The sequence below is a fragment of the Canis lupus genome, chromosome 33 (assembly GCF_048164855.1).
Source record: "Canis lupus baileyi chromosome 33, mCanLup2.hap1, whole genome shotgun sequence".
NCBI classification, from domain to species: Eukaryota; Metazoa; Chordata; class Mammalia; order Carnivora; family Canidae; genus Canis; species Canis lupus.
In genome coordinates, this window is record NC_132870.1 from 5,034,251 (window position 1) to 5,057,868 (window position 23,618).

A 23,618-nucleotide genomic window follows, 5' to 3' on the forward strand; every position below is an offset into this window, starting at 1 on the left:
ATCTGCCTAAGTGAGTCCAATATTTAACCATTACAAAATATACATTTTTTTTTGTCTTGTGAAATTTAAAATGTGGCATTAACTGAATACATCATGTGGAATTCCCTTCTGGTGTTTCATTGCAACTCGTTAAGTATTGGTTAAGTTTCTACTCTGTATCAGGCACTTTGTTAGATTCTGGAAGATTCTGGAGTAAAGAGTCCAAGGCATAGATACCAAGAAGAATAAAACTGACTTAAAACATTCTGCCATTTAAGGAGAGTGAAGGCATGCAAACAACCAAATACAGGGTAGAATGAAATATGCCTTAAATAAAACTATAAATAGCATAAACTGTGGTCACTCGGAGATTGGACTGATTAAGGCTATCTGAGAGGATTCAGATAAAGCTTTTAAAGCTTTAGGCAGGAAGAGATATTTAAATTTGATTTGTGAGGTGCAGCAGTGCTTTTCAAAGGTAGAGAATAGATGGGTAAGCAGGGCAGATTAGATTATGTTAAAGCTTTGATAAATGTGAATATAGTTAGTTGAAGGAGATATTTAAGATTTTTACACTTTTCTTAGAAATAATATTTACATGTTGTTAAGTATTTACTAGGTGCCTTATGTTTTATTTCCACCTAATAAGAATTATTTCATTCAGTATACTATGGTATGACATTGGCATTACTATCCTATTTTACTGGTACAGAAACTGAAGCTTAGTGAGTCTGCCACAGAATTATACTTAGAGTGACATAGCTTATTAGTAGCTATATTGGATTTATATTATTGTACAACAAATAACAATAATCTTAGTGGCTTGAAACAATTCCTATTTATTATCTCATAGTGCTGTGGGTCTGACGTACAACTATAGGTTAGCTCAGTCTCCTGCTCAGAGTCTTGCCAAACTGAGATCAAGATGTTAACCAGGAATGTGGTTCTTATCTGAGACTTGGGGACCTCTTCTGAGCCCATTTGTTGTTGACATGATTTATCCTTGTGACTGTGATGTAGATCCCTGTCTTCTTGCTAGCTCTTGGTGCTCTTGCGGGGCGGAGGGCACTCTTAGCATCTAGAGGTTGCCCACAGTCCCCTTCCAGCAGATTTCCTTGGGAAGTTCAGTGTGAGTGTTTGTTTTCTTCCAAGCTAGCAGGAGCTGATCCCCCGGACTTCTAAATACCTTTACAGACTTCTGTGCTGAAGTCTTATGATGGAAGGCAATCACTGACTGACAACTCCATCACCACATGGCATAAAATTTAACCTAAAGATGAGTAACTATCCCATCATATTCATATGCACAGGTTCCACTCATATTTGAAGGGAGATGATACAGGGTGTGTATAACAGGAAGCAGAAGTTATAGAGGGCTTCTCACAATTCTGCTTGCTGGACTCTGCTCTTCCCAATGCAAAATACATTCACTCCCCTTCCAAGGTCTCCAAAAGACTCTTCCCATTACATCATCAGCTGTAGTCCAAAATCTCATCACCTAATTATAAATTTCCTCAGGCGCAGTCCAAAGTTGTATCTAAATTTCCTTAGCTTAAAATAAAACAAAACAAAACAAAAAAAAAAACTCTCATCATCTAAATCATCTTACTGAGGTGTAGATGCAGTCCTACCATAATCCATGAATACAGCTCCTGGGGTACAGTTCCTCTCCATCTGTGGGTCTATAAAAGTAAAGAGAAAAGTTAATTGCCCATGACATTCCTAACATGCAATGGTGAGACGTGCATTTAGGAAAATAACTATAAAGATTTGGGTTAAAAAAGAAAAAAAAAACTGGAAATGGAAGGTAAAAAAAAAAAAAAGGAATCAGTGGCCCAAAGCAGTTCTGTAATCCATCCAGCAAATAGGAGTTTCTTGATTAGTTTGTAAATATTGTGAATAATTCTCTGTGGTTCTTGGTTCAACCTTCTAGGTTCTTAGTTTTATTCTCTGAGTCATCCTTCCTTTTTTATGAGAAGCAGTACACATTTGCAGGTGAGTAATTTATCAGCCTGCTTCTTGCAGTAGAATGAGGGAAGGTGATTTCTGACAAAGTCCTTTCATTTGTACTTCCTCTGTCCTTTTTAGGCCAACCTTGAGATATTTCTATTGATAGAATTTTTTCAAGGACTGTGTGGGCCTTACATGGATTTCCATGGCATTAACTCTGTTAACAAAAGGCATACCCACGGATCTTTTTGAGATAACCCCTTCTTTCGTTTGGCTCCTTTTCTTGGAAGTCCTCTGGTTTGGTTGCGATGTGTGAGGCAACTCCTAATCTCTTGAAATAGCCTTTGTAGTCTGAATTATCTGACATTTTACTATAAGCAGTAGGTGGAACCCAAGCAGCATCTTCACTGTTTTGCTTGGAAATCTCAACTATATGTCCAAGTTTATTGATTAAAAGCCCAGTTTTCCACACAATTTGACAGAGAATTTGTTAAGAATTCTGCCATTACAAGAATCTCTTTTCCTTTTTCTAAGACAAGACAGGGTACATATAAAAACTAAGTAACATTTCTGCACTTCCAAACATCTCCTTTAAAGATGTGTACTCTTTCACACTTTTTAACCTGCTAATATAAATGTATACAGATAACATGTAGACATACTTAAAGTTCATTTTATCTTTTCTTTCAAACACACATTTCTTTGAAATCAAGATGTTAACCAGGTATCTCTTCATTTAGAGGCCCAACTAAGGACATTTTGCTTCCAACCTCCCTCTGGTTGTTTGGAGAATTCACTTCCTTTGGTTGTGAGAGTAGGATTGGAGTTGTCTTGCTATCTGTCAGTTGGGGACCACTGTCAGCTCCTAAAGTCTGCTTTCTGGTCCTTGTCACATAGCCCTTCACCATAGTACTCTCACACTTCCACTCTTTCTGATTTTAGAAATGGTCCTGTCATTTTTTGTTTAAGATGGTTAGGTCAGGTCCACCTTGATTTTCTCCCTTTTGATTAACTCAAAGTCAATGGATTAATATCCATTTATAGGAAAGGTATCCTATTATATTCTCAGGTTCTATCTATATTCAAAGAATGGAGAATACAATAGGTATGTACACTAGGGGATAGGAATCATGTGGGTCATTTAGAATTCTGCCTACCACAGTGGAATAGCTATAATCCAAATTTAGATCTCTTTTGCTCTCAAGTTTTCCCTTAATATTATGGTATACCACAATCTTCTAGACTTATTTTGAAGCATATTTATTAATTTGTTAAATCTATCATAGATGTACATGATTTTTCAAAGTATTAGGCACAGGCCAAAATTATTTACCTCTCACCAATGAAGAGATAAATCCATATTTGCTCAGAAATGAAGGTATTTGGTACAGAAACATTTTATATATATAAACATTCATTCCAGTAGTGAATGATGCAGTTAATATAACTAATTTGTTTTTTCCTATCCAGTCAGTTCAATTGAATAAAATCTATTATGTGCTCTCAACCAATGAAAACTATTTTGGCATGTCACTGTACATCTTCTCAGCTTAAGTTATTAGTTATAAGTCTATTCAACTAGTAATAAATGGTAAAGTACAAGATAGACTTTTTGTCTCCCTTCAGTTGCAGACTCAGCATAAGGATCCAGGTTTGATATGTTGGCCTTCTGGTGCTGGGGACCCATACTCATTCATGTTGTTGCTCAGCCATCCTAAATTCACGTCTTCCATTATGTACTCTAAGGTGGCTCCTTTGGCTCTTGCCACAATTCTAGATAATGTGAACAAGGAGAAAGACAATGAGAGCATAGGTATTTCTATTTAATAGAATAACTAAGAGGAGTTGTTTCTTCTCACAACCCATTTTTATAGAACCTAGTCAAGTGGCAATTCCTAGCTGCGAAGGACTCTGAGAAATTTAGTTTTTGTTGAGCAATGATACAGCCAAAATTTTTATTAACATAGAAAAAAGGAGAAATGGAGATCAGAGGACCATTAGCAATAACTGCCAGATGTTTTATAATTACTAGTGATTGTTGGCCAGTACTTCAAGTTGTTATGACCAATCTTGACCTATCATTTCTCGCTAATCAAGAGTAGGCAAATTATAGGGCAGAAAAATCACACAAATTATGAAAATCTAAAGTTTTACTGGTTTGTGACAGAGAAGCACTTTAAGGTACAACCAAATAAATAGAAGGTAAAGATCAGTGACCAATATGAAATTAATGGAAGTTCTTTGCTTTATGAAGGACAATGTAAAATCAATGGAACCTGGAGAAAAGTGACCAAAATTGTTAAGAGTTAATCATTAATTGTTAGGAGCCAGAAAAAAAGTGTAGTTCAGGCATAGGATTGCTTCTGGGCATGTGAAGAAAGGAGGATATGATTGACCACAGAAGAACACAGGGGCACAGTTGTGTGAGTAACAGGTACTGTTAATTTTATTTAGCTCTCATCCAGTGATGCTTCCATTTTAGGAAACTCATCTCCTATGCTAAGTAGAATAGTGATTCTATGTAAATCATTAAACTAAAATCTCACATATAATTACATTAGTATTTGTCTATAACCACATGAAAAAGCACAATTCCTATTATGCACTATTTTCTTTATAATTGTCATTAGGATGGCTTAAATGATATAATCGCCAAATCAGCTTAGCTTTGACGTGTGTAAGGAATGTAATCAGATATCATTTAAATATCCTTAAGAATTGTGTCTTGGCTATGCAGTTAGAATATAAAACAAATTCAGAATAGTATGAAGCAGGGAATAGATTAATTCAATCCTAGTCAGTGGTAAAGTGACGGGGGTATGAAGCTGTTGACTCAAACCAGACAGAAGATAATCTTTGTTAAAATTTCTCGAAAGGCTCTGTGCTATTGGCCAACTCTGTTTAGAAGGTATGGATTTGAATTCACGGCTGTTACAGTCAGTTGAAAAGGTAGCACAATGTGTTCCTCAGTAGCAAGGCAAAAAGCCATCTGGATGTTTGCGTAATTTTTATCCTTCATTCCAGAGAAATGGTGATCCCAATCTTCTTTTTTTCCTTGATGGATAATTTCCCTTCAAACTCTGTAAGTATTAGAGTTGCAAATATGGATGATAAAGTGTAAATTATCATCATAACCTTACTATGTTTTAAATCTAGAAATGGAGGGGGAGTTTTTTGGTAGTAACTTGGCCAATTAGTTTTATTTGATATTCCAAGTATTTTAATAAGGTAATTGGGAATAGTAGAGTGTTAGCAGGTTAGCCTTAGATTCCAATTTAATGTGTATCTGAGTAATTCTTAGGACTTACAATTTCTAGATCAAAAGTTATGAAATAATTTTTCTCTTATGTAAGATTTATTTATTTATTTTAGAGAAAGAGAAAGAACGAGCAGGAGGAGGGACAAAGGGAAAGGGAACAGAATAGACTCCCCACTCAGTGGGGCTCCAACCCAACGTGGGGCTCAATCTCAAGTCCCTGAAGTCATGACCAGAGCTGAAACCAAGAGTCAGCCACTTAACTGACTGAGCCACTCAGGTGCCCCTATAAAATAATCTTTCATGTAATTAATGAGTCTTACATGTTACTATATTTCAGAATTTAATATATTAGGATTACTAAAGTTATTTAAGTACTCTAGCAAAGTTCTAACTTGGAGTAATTGAATTTGAGTGGCCCTTGAACAACACAGGTTTGAAATGTGTGGGTCCACTTACATTGGATTTTTTTAGCTAATACATATTGTACAGTATTGTAAATAAATGTATTTTCCCTTCCTTATTATTTTCTTAATAGCATTTTCTCTAGCTTACTTTATTCTGAGAATTCAGTATGTAATTAGTATAACATACAAAATACATGATAATCGACTGTTCGTTATCACTTCCAGTCAACTGTAAAACATTAGTAGTTAAGTTTTGGGGGAGTCAAAAGTTATAAGCAGATTTTCAGCTGTGTGTGTTGGAGGGGTGGTCAGTGCCCCATTTAACCAGTGCATTGTTTAAGGGTCAACTCAAGAGGTGCCTGGTTAGCTCAGTTGGTTAGGTGTCCTGACTCTTGTTTTTGGCTCAGGTTGTGATCTCATGATAATGAGATTAGCCCTTCATGAGACTCGGCTCAGTGCAGAATCTGTTTGAGATTCTCTCTCTCTCTCTCTCTCTCTCTCTTCCTCTCTCTCTTTCTCTCTCTGCCCCTCCTGCTCATGCTCTTTCTCTCTCTGAAATAAATAAATTATTCTTAAAAAAGTCAACTCAAAAGAGATGCAATATATTAAATTTATATTTGAGCCATGGTTGATAGAATTTCAAAGAATTAACTAAGTTTGTAAATGGTAGAGCTTAAAAACTTTCCAGTTTGTTTACATAGGCTGATTACACATTAATCAGAAGCTCCTTGAAATATTTTTTAAAATTTATTCAATTTATGAAAAATACAAGATATCTTAAAATTTGAGCTTAAAACCTTAAGTAAACAGATTTGTAAATCTGTGATTTTAATTAATTTAATACTAATTTTAGGAATCCAAATAGCTATAATTGATTTCTCCAGGCACAGAAGTTACACTCAGGATCACCAAACTTTTATACAATAAATATACTCTCTAGGAGAAGCATAATAATATTTTATATATTTAAAAACAAAAGTAATAATTATTTAAACAAAACAAAGGTACATATAAAGAATAATCTTTTGCATTTCCAAATATTCCCCTTCAGTGTCATGTGCCCTTTCAAACATTTTTCTCTGCTAATATAAATATATACATATATATCTATATATAGTAAAAATTTATTTTCTTTCTTTAAAAGAAAAACACATTTGTTTGAACAAAAATCTTAAAAATCTCATTCTCAAAAAAAATTACAAATGGCCAAAAAATATGTGAAAAATGTTCAAACCACCTTCAACTAAGTAAATATATATTAAGATAACTACATAATTTTCATATTTTATTTTGGCAATTGTTTAATAAGCACTGTTGGAAAAATATGTGAAATGAAATGAGAACTCACATACATGGATGATGCTTCTGGAAATGGGTCGACTCTGAAAGATACTTTGGTGATATGTGTCAAATAGCTTAGCACATCCATGGTTTTTGATCTAGTGATTCAGTTTCTAAATATTTATGAGCAAGGGTGATTGTCACAGTAATGATTATAAAAATCTGAATAGATTAAATATCCAAAGAAAGGATTTATTAAAAAATATTTACATTTGGTGGACTATGTATGATGTAGCCATTAAAAACTGTGTTCTAAGGAATAAGGGCCTAGGGATATGCTTTACAAAATTAAGATATAAACATATAATATATATGTGTATATATATTAATATATATTTATACTATAAATAGTATATATTTATACTATTTAAAACATATAAACATGCTTCTAATTAAAATGAATATATACTATAGAGATATATTTGCACGATATAAATGAAAAAGTATTATAAATTTATAAAATTTATAAAATTATAAAGTATTATAATTTTAATATTTTAGGGTAGTAGAATTACAGATTCCTAAATATGTTTTCCTTATGCTTCTCTGTATATCCAGGTTTTCCTCAATAAGTATGCATTATCTTAATAATCATAAACAAAAGGTGATTTAAAATTTAATAATAAAACAATGGATATTCAGGGTCATGTATTCATTAATATTACTAATTTCTGATGAAACCTCTTGCATGTGTAATGCACCATATTTATTTTCTTGCTAGTTGACTCTATTTAGTTGATGTATTTTTAGATAATCTAGTTAATCAGTTTGGAGAATAAAATTAGAATGCATTCCTTCAGATTCTGGCCAAGTATCCTTTACCCTGCACTTCTCTGTAAAATAAAAATAATTTGAAAATTAACTAATAGAAGCACCAGAACACTAAAAGTGAAAAAAAAAATCAGTACAAATATGTTTGTATAAAAGTTTAAAATTGGGCTTCTGAGAGTTTTGGAGAATATTTTTGAAAAACTGACCATCCAAATAAAGCAGGTTTGTCTGGGATGCAAATTTATAAACAAAATGGTTATATGAAGTGAGAAAGGCATGAGTCTTTGTTTGCTTCGATATTATTTTTAACACATTGAAATATTCCAGTAAGTGATTTGAATTGCAATTTAGGAACCAACTGAGTCAACAAAATAAATATGACAATTCGATGCCATTTGAGGATTTTGGCATTTTATAAAAGAAATTGTCTTGTAGAGTAGATGGTGTTCTGGCTCAGGTTGCTTCTCTCTTTCTCCTTTTTCTCCCCCTGGGTGGAGATCCTTGCCACCAGGTTCAAAGCACTCTCTTGCCAACTCTAACACCATGGAAATAATTTAAAAGGTGCACTGGATGAAATGCTTCAAGGTAGCAGAGGCTTTTACGATTGTGTAAGATACAAGGGTATACTTGTACAGGTGACCAAGAGAGGGAACATACAAATATATCATGCTAATTTGGCAATTTTCACAATTATTTTAGGACCATTGCCAGAAGTTCATCAATCCATGCTTCCATTTTTCTCTACAATGGCAGACTATACTGGTTACCCAGCCTCTACTTGAATGTTTATAGAACCAGAAAACTCTCAATCTCTCCTAGGTTCTTAACTTGAGGTCATAGATGCCATAGGAGTCCCTGATAAGTTTCAGGGATCAGATAACACCTGAAATTATATGTAAAATTTTGAATACGTGGGTTATTTTCCATACTTAGTCAAATTCCTAAAAGTGTCAGGGACCTCAAAAAAATTAAGAACCACTGCAGAAATAGGCAATTCCATTTTTAAACAGCTCAAATAACTGAAAAAAAACAAAAACAAAATGATGTTACAATGACAATTTCTACCCAGTCATATAGATGTAAAACACTTGAAATTCAAATCTTAGTTCTATCACTTACTAGTTGTATGATCTTAGGTAGTTCAGTTAACATGTCCAAGCATCAAGTTCTTCATCTATGAAATGGAACTAATATCTAACTCACAGTCTTGTAAGAATTGGAAAAGATAATCTATATGTAACTTTTCTAGAATAGCTTTATTCTTTCCTTCTTGCCTACATTCAATTTTAGCAGTGTATGTATTTGTATGGATTAAATTACATGTAGAAAACTGAGGAATGCTTAGTAAATTCTTAGATCTCATACCATGTGGTTACCTAGGTTAACCATGTGGTTACATAGGTCTATGTAACCAATTCTTCTACTGCCCCTTTTACTCCTCTGCTTACACCACATTGCCTTTATTGCTATTCCTAAAACAGCTCACCCAAACTTCCACTTCAAGGATTTTGATTTGCTGTTCACTTTATCTGGATTGCTGCCTGCTTCCTTCTACCCTTACCCCAGTTTAAAAAAAAAAAAATTATTTCCTCTCCTTCATGTCTGTATTTTTGAAGTAAAACCAGTCTATCAAGAATTCAACACCTGTCCCCTTCCACACATAGGAGATACACCTGAAATAAACTAAAATGTTTAGAAATTAAGGAAGCCATCAAAGAATCCTGATGTTGTGTTGAAGACCGTTGCATAATCAAAATGAGGAATGAAATGTAGATGAAACTTTTATTTCTGGCTAATATGGAGTAATCTGTATCAAACCATCTCTTCTACTAAGTATATTTATAAAGGTAGAATATAAAAAAGACAAATAAATACCATGTTTTAAAGGTAATCGATGGGAGCAACCAAAGCAGCCAGCATTTGAGAGCCCCACATTCCAGAAAAAAAAAATTAGGTGAGCCAACTTTCTCTGCCATTTTCCCCCGTGAAATATTCACCAAATTTCAGGCACAACACTGAAGTGAAATGGAAAGTGATGACCTAATGCAGAAATTAGAAGAAAAGTACAACCTTTGACCAAACCTGCCTTACTGTGCATACCATGCTCATTGATTTACATAATGCCTATGGCTATTTCTGCAGGACAATGGCAGAGTTAAGTAGTCTTATCAGAGATTGTCTAGCATGTGAAACAGAATCTGTTCCTCTCACCTAGCTGGAAGGATTAATATTGGATTTTAGAGCTGCCGGTAAGAATGGGCCCCAGAAAACACTGTGTTTCAGCTGAGACCTGTGAAAAGCTGTGCTCTATGCTCTAAGGGAAAACTCAAAATAGACACCTCTACAAAACTAACACTCAGCCTTGACTCATCTCAGCCCTTGATTAGATATAATCGACTGAATTATATCAGTTCTTACTGACAACTTGACAAAAGTAAATCCTCTGTGGAAGGAGATAACTTTATCCAGAACTTACACAGTTTTTTATACTCAGTGTCTAACATTTCATCAATAACTACCAGGAATGTCTACAGGTGGGGACAAATGACAGGAAGGCAGGAGGAAAAAAATAAATAAAAAGGAACCCTAAAATCATCAAGATATTGAAGTTACCAGGTGTAATTGCTTTAAAGTAACTGATTACAATGATGGTATTTATAACTCACCACAGAACCATAATGTAGGCAAAAATTGAAAATTCTAAAAGTGATAAATACAATTAATGACATTACAAATGCAATAGATAGGTTTTGGCAGCAGATAAGAAATATCTACACTGAAGTACTGAAAAAGAGAAGGATGGAAAATACCTAAAGGATTGTAAGAGACTTGGGACTCAATGAAAAAGCCTAATATAACTGTCATAGGGGTCCTATATATAGGAGACAGAACAGAGTGGAAAAAAAAAAATTGGAAGAGATACTAGTTGAGAGGTTTTTATTTAAACTAACAATATCAGGGATGCCTGGGTGTCTCAGTGGTTGAGCCTTTGGCTCAGGGCATGATCCCGGAGTCCCAGGATCCAGTCCCATATTGGGCTCCTTGCATGGAGCCTTCTTCTCCTGTCTCTGCCTCTCTCTGGGTCTCTCATGAATAAATAAATGAAATCTTTAAAAAAAAATACATAAATAAATAAACTAACAATATCAAATCACAAATTAATGAAATCCCATCAATCCTATTAAAAGGATGAATGAAAAGAAGCCACACTTGTGTATCCTACAATAAATCTTCTGAAAACTTGAGACAGAGAGGAAGAAAAGAAAAAAGGTACAGTTTTCTCAATGAAGCTGTAGTAAGACTGGCAACTATTCATCAGAAATTACAGAAACCAGATGAATCAAATTTCTAACTAGAGAAAACAAAGAATATAGGAACCTGTTATATGTCATTAGGTTTAAAATCAGCCAAATCCAGAATGTAAAAACTTCTGTCATAGGACCTGATTTCTTCATCCAATAGATAGAAGGAGGAGGAGGAGGAGGAGGAGGGGAAGAAGGGATAAAAGGGGAAGGAGAAGAGGAAAAGGAAAGGAGAGAAGAGAAAAAGAGGAGAAGGAGGAAGAAGAAGGAATTATTTTGAAATGCATATTAATTAAATGCAGTGAAGGAAACTTCCTTATGTCTTGATTTCAATAAACTAAAAAAAAACAAAACAAAACATTTATGAGCCAATTGGGGAATTTTAGTTGTGATAATCCTATTTTGAATATGTTTTTTTTTAAAAAAACCCTTAATTAGAGACATAAACAGAAGTAAACACACATTAATATATGATATTTATGATTTCCTTTCATATAATTCAGTGGAGGTGTGGCTACACGGCTAAATGAGATAAAATTTACCATTTGATAGTTTTTGAACCTGGTCAATGGACACAAGAAATCCATTATACTATTATATCTATATTTGTGCTTTATAATATTTCTATGATAAAAAGGCAAATTTTTAAAAAAAGAAAAAAAATTAATTTTAGTTTTTTGAGTTGAACAAAATGAGCTTACAATCCACACCAAAAAAAGGCATTTTTGGAATTACTTTATTATACCTAAGTCCAGATATTTCCTCAGAAACATTGAAAGGCAAAATAATAATTCTAGATTCCAAAGTTTCAGTCCCTTTATTGAGGGTTAGGATCTTTTATTTTTTATATTTTTATTTTTCTTCTAATTTCTTCTTTATTTCCAATCTTTGGACCTTGGGTTGGACAGGAGCAAGTCTATTGCATACCTGTACCAGCCCTCATTGCTACTTTGTGTAAGTTACCAAAAAGGTCCTTTTCTTTAATGGAGGCCACATGTCTGGGGTCTGGGTTCCAGCCTTTGCTGTTCCCTCATTTGGGTGTTAATGTGCACTGAACAAATTAAACCAGCTTTTTTGGCAGCCTTGGAATCTTTTCTCAATTTTCCAGTCTCCACTGGCAGTTAAGCTGATTTTTTTTTTCATAAAAAATTACTGATTTACTATATCCCCTCTTCCTCCCACTGATTTTCTTCTCCCTCCTTTCTTCATATATTGCTAGTGCATATTGCTTTTAAGACCACAATAGATGACTCCTTTCCATATCACATGAAATCCTTCCCTTCACATAAACCAGTATGTGGCAACACAGTCATTTCTTCCACAGATTTATGAGGGGAGAGAGAATAACCCACACATCTTAAAAATTACACTTTTTATTTTGAGATAATTGTGGATTCACATGCAGTTGTAAGAGATAATATCTTTTACAGTTTTCTCTAATGCTACCATCTTACAGACTGCATTGCAGAATCACAACCAGTATATTGCCATGGATGCAACTCATCAATCTTACTCAGATTTCCTCAGTTTTACTTGCATTCATTTCTGTATGCATATTTAGGTCAATGCAGTTTTGCCACACATGTATGCTTTCATACAGATATGTCTTAGCCGAACTATTTCTAAAAACAATAGCTAACACATACATATTTAATGTATGTCCGACAGTGTCCTATGCGTCTTACATTGATTCTCTTAATCCTCAGAACACAATTAGAAAATAGGCACTGTTGTTATCTCCTTTTTGTTTTATTTTTATTTTTTAAAGATTTATTTATTTGAGAGACAGAGCACTTATGCAAACGGGGGTTGGGAGAGGGGCAGAGGGAGAGATAGAACCTCAAGCTGACTCCATGCTGAGCACAGAATCAATCCCCAAATCTTAAGATCATGACCTGAGCTGAAATCAGGAGTCTGATGCTCACCGACTGAGCCACCGTGGTGCCCCTATTATCTCCATTTTAAATAGAAAATACTGAGGCACAGAGAGGTTAAGTACCTCACCCCTGCCTCACATAGCAAACTGGGGTAGGGGGGTGAAACTTGAGCTAGGCATTCTGACTTAGTAGCATAGACACTTAGCATAGACACTAAGACTTAGTGTCGGGATGACACTAAGACTTAGTGTCGGGATGACACTAAGACTTAGTGTCGGGATGACACTAAGACTTAGTGTCGGGATGACACTAAGACTTAGTGTCGGGATGACACTAAGTCCCGACACTAAGTCATCCTGACAAATTACTTCTTGTTTTCAATGCTTCCATTCTAAATGACCCCTAAATGGGAATATTTTGAGTCGACATTTCATTCCATTTGTTTCCTAGTTCTGCCACAGAGAAGCTATTTTTTGTGACTCTAAGTGCAAGGAGCAGCTTGGCCAGCACATAGCTAGCTGTACATCCTACTTTACTGGAATGGGATGAAGATGAAGAGAGCCCTGGCATGTCAGCTGTTGTGCACAGTTGTTGGAGAATAATTAGGGTTATATGCCTTCTCTTACTCTGTGTCACCACAGGTAGGTCCAGACCCTGTCACCACACACTTGAATCCCTTCAAGATAAAGGATAAGATAATAAATTTAGATATTTAGACACTATTCGTGTAAGTACTGTAACAGACTTCCTCTGGTTTCTCCCAGCCCTGCCTCCTGTCTCAACCCCTCAATGACAGGTATCCTCCTTTCTACTCCCCTGGCACACCTTTGCCCACGTCTTCTCCTTGACACTCCCTTATTCAGCATCTTCGTGTCTCCTTAGTATTTGGCTCTCAGCTTTTATGTATTTGTGTGCTTGTTTATCTACTTACTCATTTACTTATTTATCTGTAAAGCAGTAGTACTCTTCATTGAAGAAAGTGTATGCAAAATCCCAGCATGTAACAGGTATTTAAAAAAAAAAAAAAAAGTCTCCAGAATCCCAATGATTCAGAGTTCCAGGCTCTGTTGAGCAGAGCTTGAAAACACTTTTACTTCAATTTACTCCACTTTTACATTATTTCCTACTTGTTCCACCCCTCTGGACCCTTCTATCCTCCTCCCCCCAATTTCTATTTTTGTTGCCATGCTTGTCCTTTTTTTGCATTGATTCCTACCTTTTATTCTTACCTGGAATTGTCCCCTTCCTCCTTTTCACATTTGCATTTCCTGTTCATTCTTGAACTCTAAAAGGTTTTTAAATAAAATAAAACTTAAAAAAAATTTTTAAACAGTTTTTAAAGAAACTGTGTCTTGCCTTCACTCCACCCCAACCCCTTATTTTTCTCACCAGCATTTCTGGCTGCTGTTGCCTGCACCAGTGCGTCCATTTTGACATTTAATAATATGTTACCTTGTGTTGAGATTTATTGCTTCTGATGGTATCTTTGTGCCATTGCACACTCTTGGATGACAGTGCCACTTGCTCAGAGTCTCATCTTTGCTACTACATAGTCTTGGGCGAAATTCTTCTTTGCATTTCCATAGCAAGTAGTACAGCATGCTACATATATGGCCCACCCAGGTGTTTTTGTTGAATGAACAGCTTAAAGCATGAGATATAGAAATGATGTGATATGATCAGTGTTTAAGGGAAACATCATTTAAATTCTAGGTGGTTTTAGAAATAAGCAAATGATTCTTACTGACTTCATAGTTCTTTTAAAATCAATAATCCCCCTCAGATCTACTAAAATGAATTTTCATTCAGAAAAATGTTTCTCTTTGACCACATGAATAGAGTTATTGCCAATGACTTATGCTAATGGAAATTCAATAGTTGAGCCTATGTATGCCTATAAAACTGAATCTGGAAAAGAAACAAATATAAAAATAATATCTAAGCCTATCAGTGATTATACAGGCAGTTACAAGGTAGATGCAGTCTATATTTACAGTAGAAAGAAATATATAGTTGGTATAAATAAAAAACTAAAGAAAAGAGAGTTGGTAAGTTGCTGTTTTTCCTAAGTATGCTATTTTTATGAACTGGAGCCTGAACTCATGTATTTTTATGCTTGTGCTGATTCTTTGTGACAGCCTTCTTCCTTAAGAAATGTATATAAAGTGCTTATTGCATGATTATCACATACATAATTGTATGCCTTTTATGTTTAGATATTATCATACCACATTTTTCTTCCTTAAAGGAGATTTTCATTTAATCAAGCTCAAAAGCCTTAGTAGGAGATATTAAGGAAAGGAAGAGGAAGATTCAGGTGCCCTTAAATATCTGCTATTGTTGATGAATAAAGAACGCTGTTTTGAGCAAATAGTCATGCCATTTTCTTTGTTTCAGGGAAGGTGACATACAGAGAAATTGTTTGATTATTAGCAGAACTGTTTCAATATTGTTGATCTTGAAGAATTTAGCAGAGTGGTTTTAACAATTACAATTTAACAACTACTAATTTTTAAGTGATACTTCAAAAGAGACTGGGATGAGAATGAATTTCAAACAAAAAAAGATACTGATAAATGAAGAGAGAGATAAGCACTTGTATCTTTGTATAATAGTCTAGGACTATAGATTGTTCTGGACATTTAATCTTCAAGGAATAGATTTCATAAAGAGCAGAAAGGATAGCCAACAAAACCTTGCCTGTCACAGCCCTCAAACTGGTATGCTGGGAACTAGAACAGGACTATGTGCAAGGGCTGAAGGGAATTTATTAAGACTCATTTGTTCATCCAATAACTATAATGAAAGGTTTAGATAATGAGATTGTGCACTGATTCTCTATAGCCTAGCCCATTTGAGGTATTTCATCTAACACTTAGGATTCATAGTTGAAGAAATAGGACAAGTGAAAAAAATGATCAGGTTATACAGAACAGGAGTATAATTTAGGATAGAGGGAGTAGAGCAGATGAAATGTCTAAATAATTCAAATTTTCAAGTCACTGTAAAATAATTACTCATAGGATTATTTAGAGAGGTAATATAATAATGTGGTGCGACTCATGGGTTCTAGAATCTGACCAGCCCTTCCACATCTAGCTGCAGAATTCCACGCAAGCCACTCAAGCTTTTTTATTGTCTTTTGTCTTTTATTGTCTTCTGTGGGAAGTGGTAATATTATCAACTACTTCATTTAATTGATATAAGGCATGGGAGATATTTCTGCCCAGCATCCATTCTGCACTTCTCATCTGAAGACCCCAGTACCCTACTTTTCCTCTGGTAAAAACTTTTTTCACATTTAGCCTTTCTATTCATAAGAGGAAGCATGTGATTTAAACTAGACAGCTATGCTCTCTTTACTCCAGCTCTGTGGCTGGGTCAGAGACATTTGATGTATAGTTAAGGCTAAAGTGATACAATGAGAATTTTTCTGGGATTATTGGGAAGAAGAGTCATTTTTTCCCGCACTGCACTGGAACCTAGAAGAATATAAGGCTGAAGCTGCTGAAAGTCATCTGTCCATGAAGAGCATGAGAACTAAATAATGTAGGAGGAGGGCAAAGGCCAAAGAGCACATAGGCCAGAAAAGCCCAATATTGCTTAAGCCCTCAAGCCTAGCAGTTTGTGAAACAAGCTCTCTCCTGTACTTTCAGTTACTTGAACCAACAAATTCCTTATTTAGGGATTACTGGGAAGGAATTCAGGTTAAGGCAGCTTGAGTTGAGTTTCTGACACCTGAAACATAAATATATGAAGTTTAAATTATATAAATACAATATATAATGATATAAATTATAATAAAATTATGTATTTATATATATTTAAATTTTATATAAATTATAATCCTTAAAACTCATCAGGCAGGACATATTAGTGATCTATTGCTGCATAACGAATTATACAAAAGCTTACATTTATTATTTCATAGTTTTTCTAAGTCAAGAATTTGGGAGCACCTCATTTGACTGGCTCTGGCTTCTTGTCTCATGAAGTTTCAGTTACAATGTCATTTAGGATAGCAGATATATGAAGGCTTGACTTGGGCTGGAGGATCCACTGTCAAGGTGGAAGAGTGAGTGATTCAAGAACAGACAGAATTTTCAATATATTTTATGACATATTGGAAGTGACACTGTGTCATTTACATAATGTCCTACTGGCCATAGGTTAGCTCTATTCAGTGTAGAAGGGCATTATCCAAAAATGTGAACATCAAGAGGCAGGGTTGGCTGGTACATTCTACCAAATTTCAGTATTGTTTTTCAATGAGAAACTATGTGTGACTCTTTAAAAAAAAGAAAACTCTGGGATACCTGAGTGTCTCACTTAGTTAATCGTCTGCCTTCAGCTCAGGTCATGATCCCAGGGTCCTAGGATTGAGCCCCTTGTCCAGTTCCTTGCTCAGCTCCTTGCTCTAACCTCTCCCTCTTCTTGTTGCTCCTCCTGCTTATGCTCTTTCTATCCATCAAATAAATAAATAAAATCTTAAAAAAAAAAGAAAACTCTTAAATTTTCCTTATCATTGCCTTTTGTTTAGTGTTTCATGTTCACTTATCATCTGTGACTTATTTTTTGTTTTTTGCCTTAAGATTCTTATTTTATGTGTGTTAAAAGTTCCCTGCTTGGGTCACCTGGGTGGTTCAGTTGATTAAATGGCTGTCTTTGACTCAGGTCATGATCTCAGGGTCATGGGATTGAGCCCCACACTGGACTCCCTGCTCAATAAGGAGTGTGCTTCTCCCTCAGTACCTCCTCCTGCTTTCTCTATCTCTCTAATCAATAAATACAATATCTTTTTAAAAAATTCTTTGCTGAAAACATAAAGTTATACTTTCATGGATGTCTGTACTTGACATCATACTTTCCCATCCCTACCAAAGGGACCCCACTTACCACTGCCCTTGAGCTAAGGTGTTCTCTTACCCATCAAGACTAAAGTTCTTTTTTTAAAAAAATATTTGCTTATTTTATTTTATTTTTTTATTTGCTTATTTTAAAGAGAGAGAGAGAGAGCACACAATGGGTGAGATAGAGGGAGAGGGAGAGAGAGAGAATCTCAAGTAGACTCCACCTGAGCATGGAGTCCCACACAGGGCTCAACCCCACAACCTTAAGATCAGGACCTGAGCTGAAATCAAGAATCTGACGCTTAACCAACTGAGGCACCCACGTGCCCCAAGTGTTGAATTCTTCTTGCAGAAGATCTCTGGGATCCACCATTTCCTCTCCCATTTCCATGGCCAAAATCTCAATTCACATTATAATCACCTCCCTGCTAGGCTCATGCATTAAATATCACAAACATTTATGTACTATGAATAGTGAAAATGTAGAATTGTGGATGCTTATGTAGACAGACTTGTGGATAACAAGGAAATAGTGATATTCTATAGATTGTTAGGCTGCATGGAGGGCAAGAGATCAGGATAGAAGTTCTGATCCATGAGGCATATAGAGCTGCCTATTGAAGCCATATGAACAGATATTTTCCCTGGTGATTACTAGAGTTAATATTTTCCACAGTGTAACTTTTGTTTTTAACTGAAAGAGTCTGTAATTGATTTTATCAATATAGGAAAGTGCCTTGCTTGAAAACACAGTTAAAGTAATTCAGAGAAGTAAAATAATATTTTTTGAGGTACCCTTTTTGAGTCTGGCAATAAAACTCAATGTTCAGGGCCAAGCAGAACAGCATAATGAAAAAAAAAAAAAAAAACTAATGTCAGAAAGGACCTCCACATATTTTCTAGAAATTTTGCAATTTGGAATTGCTATTGTTTTTGGCTCTGTTTTAACCAGTAAACTAGTTACCCTGAATTCTAAGACATCCATGATAGACATGTGGGTAGTGAAATAGACCCTCTGTTTAGTGGACTATGGTTTCTACAAAAAGAACTGTAGTACTCCAGGCTATTTTAGTGTCATGGCTTAAAAAGGATAACCCTAGTGCAATTAAGTCACAATTTAGAGTGGAAAGGAGGTGGGGAAGGAGATATTAAAACCAATGAAAACACTGCTGACCAAATTACTTTGGCTATTTGATGCAGCAGATACAACAGATTAAAAAGTGGTGATTTGCAATACTATGCACACACTACAGCCCATGAGGGTTTGACTTTTAGATTAATGAAGCTGTAAAGAAAAATTGCCACCTATATGCTTGCTTATTTTTCAAATATGAAATACTTTAAAAACTGAAGTCTAATTATGGACTGTATTTCTCCTGTGAACATTAATAAAAGTTTGACCAAACCTAAATTATGCTTTCCACAACCTTTTTAAAGTCAAATGAAAAAAAAACAAACCTCAACCAATTATAGTAACAGTGCTGTGTAGGTGGTTTGCAAATATATGATACATTTTGACAGCTGTTTTTTACTGGAATCCTATCAAGACAATCACTAAAATATTTTGGAGTGCTTAAAATGAGGGAATGCTAAATTTGTAGCTGTGCCTTAGCCGCTGGAGGCCCCAGAGTTTGAAAGTGTTTTTTGATTGCTACAGTGCTACCACCAATCCTTGAAGTCGGCCACATTCTGTAACCCAGATTCCCCAGTGATTAATACAAAATATTTACTCTAAATGTAATCCTTCTCTTTTCAAAATGTTTATACTATTTGTGCAAATAAAGTTGTCCTTCTGACACACTTGATCAATAAAATAGACAAGGAGGATATTCAAAGATTGTCCCTATAAAATGGGCTTGAGGATGATAAAACTATATTCCCAAACTTGTAAATAACAAATTGCTGTGAAGATACAGGAAGGAATAAAACAGTGGGTAGAGCTAATCCTTGCCCCTGTCATTGTGAAGAGTATCTTAGATCAAGATGAAGAAAAGGTGATGTCGTATTTCCCGGTCTATGAACTGAGCATCTATAATAACTATACAATAGTTATACATATCCATGTGGTTAATCTTAAAATTTTCCCTTTGTATTTTTGTTGCTGTTGTTTGTGTGTGTTTTATTTTGAATAGTTACCCTGAATTTTAGTTAAAACCACCTTTTGACATCCTTCCACCTCTTTTCCTCCTTCCCTTTACTTTAACTCACTTACCTTTGATTAAATTTGTCAAAGCCCAGCTGGATCCCAGAGATGTCACACCTATCTGAAAGCATCTGAGTCTGGGGCTTCCTTCTGATTCTCTCCTTTCCCAGCATTTCCCAATTGGACACATTCTGTTCAATCAGATGGCTCCAGAGAGCCATGGTCAGTAACAGGTGATCAACAAGAAGCCCAAATTTTGCAGGAGCATCAGTTACAGGTCCTTTTCATAGTGGGTCCCTGAACTTATTTGCTACAGCCCTTATTTCAAGCCCTATATGAGATAAGGCCTAAAATATTCAATACATCTAGACCCTGGACCCAGCCTAATTTGCTTTATTACCATCTCTGCCTCTTGTTTTTAATTTGTAGGAGTGTCACACACATGACATTCTTCCCTCTCTGCTTTTGTTAATGTTGTCCTTTCTGCCTAGAAATAAAATGTGTAAACCCTCCCTGGCATGGCTCAAGTGTCAGTCCCTTAGAAGCCTTTTCCCACATTTCCACGTGAAGCTATGTATTTTTTCACCAATCTCTCTATTTAGACTACTGGTTCCAAGCTTCAGTGTGCACCAAAATAACTTGGAGGGCTTGTTAAAATACAGATTCTTAAATTTCTGATTCAGTAGATCTGGGAGGGGGCCTGAGAGTTTCCATTTCTAATAATCCCTCCAGGACTGATAATTTGGGAATGATACTGTGAGAATCACCATTCCAGGTTTTAATTAAAACTAGGAAACAGTAAGACAGTGTAGAGTTTCCCAACTCACCTGTGTAGTCTTTGAAGGCAAACTACTCATTCTTGTGTCTTTATATGTACTTTCAGTATCTGAGACTGTGCCTGACTCTCAGCAATTGGTAAGCAATTGGTGCTGAAAAATAAAAGCTAATAGACTCAAGAGCTGCAAATGAGTCTGTAGCCTCACTGTACCAGAAACCAGCAGACTAGCTATCAGGGAACTCATTCGAGTGGCCACAGCCTTTCAGTTTCTTCATCTCCTTTTAACAATCAAACACTAGTATCCACCATATCTGCTTATTTTACCAAGATAAAATTAAATCTAATGGCATATATGTTACATATATACACATGTGTTTGATGTGATGCTCTCTACGGGTTTTAGTGTGTGTGTGTAATGATGAGTTTATTAGTTAGTGCATCTTAAGTACTTAGAAAGTGATATCTTATTAGAATTATGAACATATTTGTTTGGAAAGTCTCTCCTGTTTATGTTATAACCATATTAACCACACTGTTTTATACTGACCAGTCTCTATAGGGGATGGGGGTGGGCAGGGGAAGCAGGAAGAAGAGAGAAGCCATTATATGGAAGACAAGAGGACACATAATAGGCCCTGAAACATAATTTGCTGTGGTAACTGGAAAGTCCTTGTTTATTAAAAGTGGTTTAGGGTTAGACAATATGTTCTTGAATTTTCAAAGCTTTGGTTTTCTTTGGAATGGGTAAGCCTTTAAATTAAGTGTGGTCGACTTAACATAAACATCTAATACTTTCTTCATCTCTTATATCTGCTCTCCTCGGCACCTTGCCGAGTCACTTGAGGGCTGCTAAGTAAAGCTCTCCAACAATAATTAACATATAGTATGAGGTTAGTTTTCCATCTGGAGATTTTACATATGTGCATACAAAAATTCTGAGGGATTTTTGACTACAAAAAGTCTTAAATTCTAGTAAATAGAGTTATCTTCCAATAGAAGGATACAGTTGGCTCTGTTCTGACCAGTGTTGGACAGGAAGGAAGGTGCTTCAGTCTGCCAGGTAGTTAGGATGTCATTGAGGCAATATGTACCACCGAAATCCTGGAAGCTGGGCATACCTTTGGAAGTATCTTACTCCTATGTTAGAGAAACCTAGGTACCAAGAATAAACAGATTAGATGGGAGGTTAGAGAAGAATGCAGAATAAACTTTTAGAAAGGGAAAGTGATTTAAGTTAGAAACTAAGCTACTCTACTTACTTTAGATAACTTCATTAACTAGGGTCAAAGTTAATACTGACATGAAGTTACTTGATAGAGAATTATTAGGGGATGATTTTATTAATACTCTGATAAATTATTTTGTCCTCACAACCCTTGGAGATCGAGGCTCAGTTACTTTTACCATCTGTAAATGGAAAAGCATACATTATTAACCATGTGCTATGTTTCAGTGTCTTAGACATTCATTTATGCATCCTATGACTGATTTGTATCATGATGACCTTAGAGATAAGCAAACAGAAGCTCTGAATAAGAGAGATTTGCCCAAGAATATAACTCTGAGTAAGCCGATTTGGGGCCATTTCTTACTTCAAATCTAGAACTTACTACGTTTCAGCAAAGTCCTTTTCATCAAGCATGAAAATTTATTCACCTGTTCACATACGTTAAACCTGCATTAACTCTTTCTGTATGTTAGCCATCCAGTTATTCTGCTAATGTAGACCACTCACACAAGGGTGAGTTTGCCTTTTAAGAAATGAAAATGTGTCTTCCACCCTTATATATTCAACTTGTAATGGGCAGATAAAGGTAGTACTAATATATCTGCTAGCACTTTATTTTCTTTAGTAGGAATTAGTAGGAGCCTTGCTCAAGATTATCCAACAAATAAGTCAGAATCTACATCACTGTATTCTTTCCCCCCAATCCAAATTTTCTTGCCTTTACTTGTGAATTCCTGTTATAGTTCTTTTGTACATAAAGTAAGATCAAGCATTACTATAATTTATTTACTATTTTAGAGTTTGAAAACCACGAGGTTCCATTTTAATTGTATTGGTTTCCTTGAGATATAAATTTACCAGTGGCAAAATCATGCACAACTTCTGCGTTGTCTTCTAAGTCACTTTGAAGTGTCATAGTCACAGTACAACACAGATTTCACAAACTCTAAAGGATTTGAAACCCCTTGTCTTAATGGTCACAGCATGAATTTTTCATAAAGACTGGAACCCCTCTTGAATCATAATCAGATACTCTAATACTACTTAAACAACCATTACATGTGAGCAAGGAACATTTATTTAATGTTGAATCATAATGTGAAATATTCCACACAAATCTAAAATACCAGAAATGGTCCTTATGATAAAATTCTAATGAGGTCTTTTTTTTTTTTTAAAGATTGTATTTATGTATGTGAGAGTGAGAGAAAGAAAGCATGAGCGAGGAGGCTGGGTGCTGCAGAGGGAAAGGGAGAAGCAGACTTCCCACTGCTAAGCAGAGGGCCCGACATGGGGTTCGATCCCAGGACCCCAGGATCATGATCTGAGCCAAAGGCAGACACTTAACTGACTGAGCTACCCAGGCATCCCATGGGACACTTATTTTTTTTTAATATATCTTAAGCTGTGGGACTATGTACCTGAGCCTTTCCAATTTTTTAATTTATAATGTTGAACATATATGCATCCTCTCTCAAGAGGGAGAAAAAAACTCTTAAATTTTCAAATACTGGGGTAGCCCGGGTGGCTCAGTGGTTTAGCGCCACCTTCAGCCCAGGGCATGATCCTGGAGTCCCTGGATCGAGTCCCATGTCAGGCTCCCTACATGGAGCCTGCTTCTCCCTCTGCCTGTGTCTCTGCCTCTCTCTCTCTCTCTCTCTCTGTCTCTCATGAATAAATAAATAAAATCTTAAATTTTTTTTTTCAAATACTGGATCATAATTGGCTTAAAAGAA

General features: G+C 35.5%; 1 protein-coding gene and 1 long non-coding RNA gene across 19 annotated transcripts in view; one reads left to right on the forward strand and one right to left on the reverse strand.

The window, feature by feature from the left end:
• CFAP299 (cilia and flagella associated protein 299) overlaps positions 1–23,618 on the forward strand; it is a 628,121-nt gene that overhangs the window by 414,897 nt on the left and 189,606 nt on the right. The window contains exon 6 of one of the 18 annotated variants that reach the window (XR_012023431.1): positions 13,334–13,524. The exons of the other annotated variants lie outside the window; for them this stretch is intronic. The gene's annotated coding sequence lies outside the window, so the exon portion shown is untranslated. The remainder of the gene's footprint in view (positions 1–13,333; positions 13,525–23,618) is intronic. 18 annotated transcript variants of the gene reach the window in all.
• LOC140623902 (uncharacterized) lies at positions 826–16,957 on the reverse strand. Its single transcript, XR_012023435.1, has 4 exons — positions 16,799–16,957; positions 14,336–14,527; positions 14,113–14,168; positions 826–3,702 (listed from the first exon to the last, which is right to left on the reverse strand). It is a non-coding gene; the product is annotated as an uncharacterized lncRNA (long non-coding RNA).